Source organism: Harpia harpyja, chromosome 14, assembly GCF_026419915.1.
Source record: "Harpia harpyja isolate bHarHar1 chromosome 14, bHarHar1 primary haplotype, whole genome shotgun sequence".
NCBI lineage: Eukaryota > Metazoa > Chordata > Aves > Accipitriformes > Accipitridae > Harpia > Harpia harpyja.
In genome coordinates, this window is record NC_068953.1 from 40667075 (window position 1) to 40673484 (window position 6410).

The 6410-nt window shown below is 57.7% G+C and overlaps 1 long non-coding RNA gene across 1 annotated transcript; it reads left to right on the top strand.

The window, feature by feature from the left end:
• The first annotated feature begins 2534 nt into the window (after positions 1 to 2534).
• Positions 2535 to 4674, top strand: LOC128151196 (uncharacterized). The gene is made up of 3 exons (XR_008238298.1): positions 2535 to 2706; positions 3705 to 3929; positions 4292 to 4674. It is a non-coding gene; the product is annotated as an uncharacterized LOC128151196 (long non-coding RNA).
• The last annotated feature ends 1736 nt before the right edge of the window (positions 4675 to 6410 follow it).

The following is a 6410-nucleotide window of genomic DNA, read 5'->3' on the forward strand; positions in this document are numbered from 1 at the left end:
GTTCCATGTGTTCAAAGGTACCATCTGAAAAACACAACTAAGAATTCTGGAGGTAATAACACAGACCCTAAATGTGGATCAGTCAAGGTGTTTGTTGGAAGTTACCCTAATTGTACTGAATATATTAAGTATGGTGGCGCAAACATGTGGAACTCCAATCAAACCCGGGTTGCAAGAACCCGGGGGCATAATTCTATTACACCCAGGGGATGGCCCACTCCAGTAGGATTAGGATAGTATTGGATTTGTGGACAGACAGGATATAAAGTACTACCTCTAGGTTGGACTGACCAATGTACCGTAGGAACCATAGCTCCTAATACCATTACGATTAAAAATTTAACTGATCACGATTCCCAAAACTTTTTACGAACTTATATGAAACCGGTAGTAAGGCAAAAACGCACCAGCAATCCTCTAGTGGAAAGACCAACTAACTTTCATAGTTTTGTACGATGGCTCATTCCATCATTGGGAGTTAGTGAGTTAGAAAAAGCTCTGGTAAATCTTTCTGCCACTATGGAAATTATTAATAATGTCACAATCGATGCTATAAAGGCCCTCCAGGAAGAAACCACCTCCCTAGGAAAAATGGTGCTCCAGAATCGACTAGGTCTAGACATGCTCTTTGCTCAACAAGGAGGCCCGTGCACTGTAATTAATGAACGCTGCTGCACCTATGTTAACCAAAAGAAACGAATAGAAACAGATCTCTCTCAAATTTGGAAAAAAACCCAACTTTTACATTTAATGTCACAAGATGACACTTCATGGGGATTCACTGAGATATGGGAAAAATTAACCTCCTGGTTACCAAATTTCACATGGTTGAAACAATTGTTTGTCACTGTAATAATCATCATTCACTTGTCTGTAGTCCTTTGCATAATGGTTCAATGTGGCGTTTGGTGCTGTAAGAATACAGGGGACTCTTACAGTGAATGGAAAAAGAATCAGTTGCGACGAAAACTTGAGTCCAACAAATATTTTGAGAAAATGCTAAATAAGGAAATAATGCATTAAAATACTAGAGTTGGATATAGTAAAAGAATTTACTATTTTCTAGAAAAGGGGGGACTGAGACGGGAAACCAAAAGAACCTTAGTAGATATAGTAGATATATGAATGTAGATAGGAATTGTTTAATAATTATCTAGCTTATAATGAAATTAAAGAAGTTTCAATAGAGGTAGACATGGCCCAAGGGGATGAGAAGTGATGTTTAACGTTTCCATTGTTGAGGCTGACTGAGACAGGAGATAGTCCCTGATAAGAATCAGCAGTGACTCCAAGAACCAGCCAAGACCGACCTTGTGATTTGGACAAATGCCAAGGGACAACTGAGTCTGCGCAGGGACAGAAGGTTAAGAGTTCACTGTGAAGAAGACATACAGCCTTCATCTTCACGACCACCATAAGGAGGCACTGCGCAAGCGCAGTTGAAAGGAAACTATGGAAATAACTTCCTAGAGCTAATTAGAATATGAAGCGGGGATAGGTAATGCCTATGTATAGGCGTATTGCGAAACTCTATGTGTATGTAACACTTGACTGTATAAATTTAAAGTGAACTGCCAAAATCAGGCGCACACGACTTTGGTGGGACTACCCCCCGTGCTGCCCAGCGCTGAATGAACATACCTACTTTACAATCTCACCGATTGTGGAGTCTGTTTTCCGCACGTCAGGGGCATGTTTAAACGTACTGTCTGATGCAAGAGTTATTTCACCTTTATTGATTTCGGTAGAAAATATCAATAAAATATTAACAAAAACCAGTTTTTCAAAAAATTTTTCTTTTCTGAACCCCCTTCCACCCTTGTCGTTCTCATGCACGTGCACGCACACACCTGCTCCGAACCGGTGGCTGCCAGGCACTTGCCAGCTTCACCATCCCGGCCAGCCCCTCCGCTCCGCCGCTGCCCCCCCCCCCCCCCCCCATTCTGTCGGCGGGGGACCGGGCAGAGGTGGCAGCCCCCCGGCACGAACTGCCTGGCTCCCAGGCGCGAGTTCGCTGTTCACTGGGTGCCTTCAGGACTGGTCGCCCCTTGCCAGGTTCGGGTCCAGGTCCCGGCGCTGCTGGGTGCTCGCTGACTTTTGGTTTTGGTTTTTGCGGTGTTGGGCTTTTGGGGGGGGGGGGTGTTTTTAATTTTTCTTTTTTCCCGCCTTGCCTTTTTTCCCCCCCCCTTGCCTTTTCCCCCCCCCTTGCCTTTGTTTTTCCCCCCTTGCCTTTTTTTTTTTTTTTGACGTTTTACTTTTTTTAATAAAATAAATACTTTAAAATAGGTATCTGCGATCCTGCAGGCACCGCCACCCCACCCCCCCACCCCCCCCCGCGACACACGCGCGCGCACACACACACACACAGCGCGACGCAGGCACACACAGATACAGGCACCCCTGCACGGGTGTGCTCCCCCTCCCTCCCCGCGCTGCAGTCCCGGACCTGCAGGCCAGTAGGTGCAGCCCCCCCCCCCCCCCCCCCCCCCGGCCCCACCCGATCGCAGACTCTCCGGCGCCCCGGAGACGGGGGGTGGGGGGGTGGGGTGGTCTGCAGCCCGGCAACAGGGCCCCCGGAAACTGTGGTGTTTCCCGCCACGGCAACGGTCTGCTGCTCAGCCGTGGCGGCAGCAGCGGCAGGGAAAGGAGGCTGGCAAATAGGCGGGCGAGAGCGGCTGGCGAGCAGGCGGGGAGCCTGGCGCAGAGGTAGGCTGGCGAGGGGGGGATGGTGTCTCTTTTCGGAGAAGATTTCTGTTTGGATCGGTTGGAGTTTTTTTTTTTACTTCTGTCCCCCGTCCCCGTCCCCCCCGCTCCGGTCGTTTAGTTTTCCACCCGCGGCGGGGGCGGGCAGGAGTGCAGCAGGGCGAGTGCGTGGCTGACCGAGAAAGGCAGGCGGGAGCCGGGGCATGGGCACGGCAGGGTAGCGACTCGGCAGCTGGCGTTTAGAGACGGCACGGCGCCGGGGACTCCCCTCTCCCGCCCGGGCACGGAGCCGGCAGGGACGCCGCAGGGTCCTAAAGCCTCCCGCCTTCCGTGCCCGGGGCGGCAAACCTGCTGGCGGGAGTGGGGAGCAGGGGCAGCCAGGCTCGCCGCGAACTGCATGGCAAGGGGTGGGGGGGGGTGGGGGCTGCGGGGGGGGGGGGGGGGGGGGCGGTGTGCGCGCGCGTGCGCTAGTGCGTGCAGCGGTGGGCCCGGGGGGGGGGTGTGAGTGTCGGCCCGGGGGCCTGTTTCGGGGGGGGGGGGGGCGCGCGGTGCGCGCCTTGAGCGCACGACTGCGAGCGTTGCAGCGGGTGGAGGGTTTGGGCTGGGGAGCCTATTGCGGGGGGGTGCGCATGCGTGTAGGCACGTGCGATTGGGTGTGGTGGCGGGCGGGAGGTTTGGGCCGGGGACCTGTTTGGGGGGGGGGAGGGGCGGCGCGTGCGTGCGTGCGCGTGAGCGCACGTGTGTGAGCGAGGCGGCGGGCGGGCGGTTCAGGCCGGGTGGGGGGGGGGGGCCCTGTTCAGGGGCGCGCGCGCACCTGTGTGAAAGCGGCAGCGGGCGGCGGGTTCGGCCTGTGGCCCTGTGTGGGGGAGGGGTGAGCGCATGCAGCTGCGGGCGGTGGGCGTTGGGGCCAGGGGCCTGTTTTGGCAGGGTGCGGGCGCGCACGCAGAGGGAAATGAGAAAGATTTGTAACGGTGTCGCTAACGCCGCTTTCTCTGTTACAGCTCGCATGGTCGGCCGCGTTGACGTCCAGCCTGCGCCCGTGCCTGCCTACGGGTGATGCGCTCAGCTCCTGGTCAGACTCGTCCCTGGGAAAGCAGCAGCCGCGTGCCTCGGCCTGGGCAGAGACCTGGGGCTCCAGGGCCCCGGCCAGGGCTGCCGGAGAGGCGCGACGCGCTTCTGACAGAGGGCCGTCAGCGGCTCCGTCGCTGGCGGGATGCGTTCGAGCGGTGAAGACGGGCCCGGCGGCCTTGGTCGGTGGTGGGGGGCCCGCTCCTTCAGCAACGGGAGCGGGGGGGAAACGGCCCCGGGGTGGGCCGGTCAGCCGGCACGGTGGCCACGCGAGCTCATTGTCTCCGAGGATGCTTGGCTAAGTCGGCCTCGGCCACAGGGACCGCTTTTCAGGCAGCCGACTGACTTTCTTCACGGGCCTGCGAGACCGCCGTCCCTCGGAGGCCGGCCACGTCCGTGGAGAGGCTTTGTTGGGATGGAGGCCCGTCCCGGGAAAACGCAGCGGGGTAGGGGGAAGGTGTGGGCAAAAGGAGCGTCCGGCTGACGGCTGACGGGCTGTGCTTTTCTCCCCTCCGGCCAGGTCTCGAGGAGACGGGGAAGGGGCTCCCCGCCCTCAGCCGAAAGCAGCTTGGCGCGACCCCGGTGCCTGGGAGGCCGGACCCCCGCGGAGGTAGCCCAGTGATGAGCCGCCGCCACCGCCTCCTCCTCTGAGCCGGGAGGGACCCGATCAGGTACCGGTCACGACCGACGGGCGGGGAACGCGCGAGGGAGGGCCGTGCGACCCCTCGGCCGCCCATCACGGCAGAGCCGGCCGACCGGGACGCACCGGCTTTTGCTCGAACGTCGGTGGATCGAGAAGAGGCCCTGCCCGGGAGAGACAGGGTGCAGGGCCGCCACCTGCCGGGCTCTACAGCTGCCCGCTCTCCTTCGGCGGGCCGGCCGGGCTCGCCACGGCGGACGGGACGGGACGGGACGGGACGGGGGCCGCCGCCACCTCTGCTCGGTCCGCGGCCCCTGACAGCGAGACAAAGAATTAAAAAAAGGCAAGGGGTGGGGGGGGGGCGGGGGAGGGCTGGGGAGGAAAGACCGAGAAAATAAATAGATAAGGAAATGATAATAAAAAAGGCATGGGGGGCGGGCGTCGCGCTTCCTAACACAGAGCTCGTCTGGGGCGGGGGCGGGTGGGCGGTCTGCACGGAGGCCAGCGGGGCAGGGCCGGCTTAGGACAGAGATTAATCTATCGCTCCCCGCGAATTGTTGCTAGAACTAATGTGCGCCGGCCCTACGGTTGAGGAACGTAAGGAAGGATTAACGAACCGCCGGTAAGTCAGGCGTGAATTCGTAGTTTTCGACGGGGCGATATGGGCCGACTTCTGCTGGAATTAATTAACGTCCGCCGGGTCGAGCTCACGTTCGTAACGAATGACTCGGTCGAGAACGAGCGCCAGGTGAGGAACAGGAACGGGAGCCGGCCTAGGGAAGGCGTGCGCGCGTCATCCTCGGTAATTACTTAACAGGTAAGCATCGCTCGATACCAAAGGGCTACGAGGTGAGTAAGACTGACACGGTGTAAAAACTAATAAACAATTAACGCGCAATAACGCAGGGGCCGGAGAACGCTAACGTTAACCAAGAGCGTCGCAAGGTCCTAGAGGAGTGCCGCAATCAAACTGTAGGAGTCGGTAATTCATAAGACTTGTTACTACTAATCGAGTAATAGTCAATCCGCGACGACCCACTGGTACGTACGTATGTACGTACGTATTTCTTCTCCGGCTATTAATGAAGGGATGTACAGCTAGCATGCCTGAACGAATGAGTTTTGTTATTGAATGAACTGCCAGAAAGAGCATTACCGCACAGCGTTAAATCAATCGGTAGGTAACGATCCATAAACGATACAAACCAGCATTGCTCGTCGACTGTTAATAACTTCAATCGATGACGATTCATAGCGTATCGATTCTGTGTTCGTTTAGGAGCGAAACCCACGCCAACGGTGCTACGCGGTACCCCGACGGCCACTGACTCGTACAGACGAGAGCGCAGCGTCGGCACCTCTTCCCGAAGAACTCATTACTGATAAAGTGCACCGACTGCGGGTAACGATTTGCTCTCAGGTTTTTGACGCGTGCGTGCGTGCGTGCATGGTAAAAGACGAGATGTCAGACATAATAAATTTTTAAAAATGGAATCATGGAGCGGTCTTAATAAATTAATCAGGAACAGCCCGGAGCGTGGCCAGGGAGGGCAGGCCGACCCCGCAGCGTGGCCAGGTTATACCCAGAGGCACAGGTAAGGAGGCCAGACCTACCCCGGAGGACCGGCTAGGGACGCCAGGCCTATCCCGGAGCATCAGGTGGGGATAGCCGGCCTATCCCAGAGGGCCAGGTAGGGAGGCCGGGCCTACCTCCGATCGCCCGTAGGGACAGCAAGTGTACCCCGGAGTACCGGTGGGGGTACCGGTGCTACCCCGGAGTACCGGTGGGGCGTACCGGTACTACACCGGAGGATCAGGTATTGGACACCAGGCCTACCCCGGAGCACCAGGTAGGGATACCGGGCCTAACCCGGAGGGTCAGGTAGGAGGGGCGGGTCTAACCCTGAGCACTAGTAGGGACATCAGGTGCTACCCCGGAGTACTGGCGGGGGGGTATCGCGACCACCCCGGAAGAACCGCTGCGGGGTAACGGTGCTAG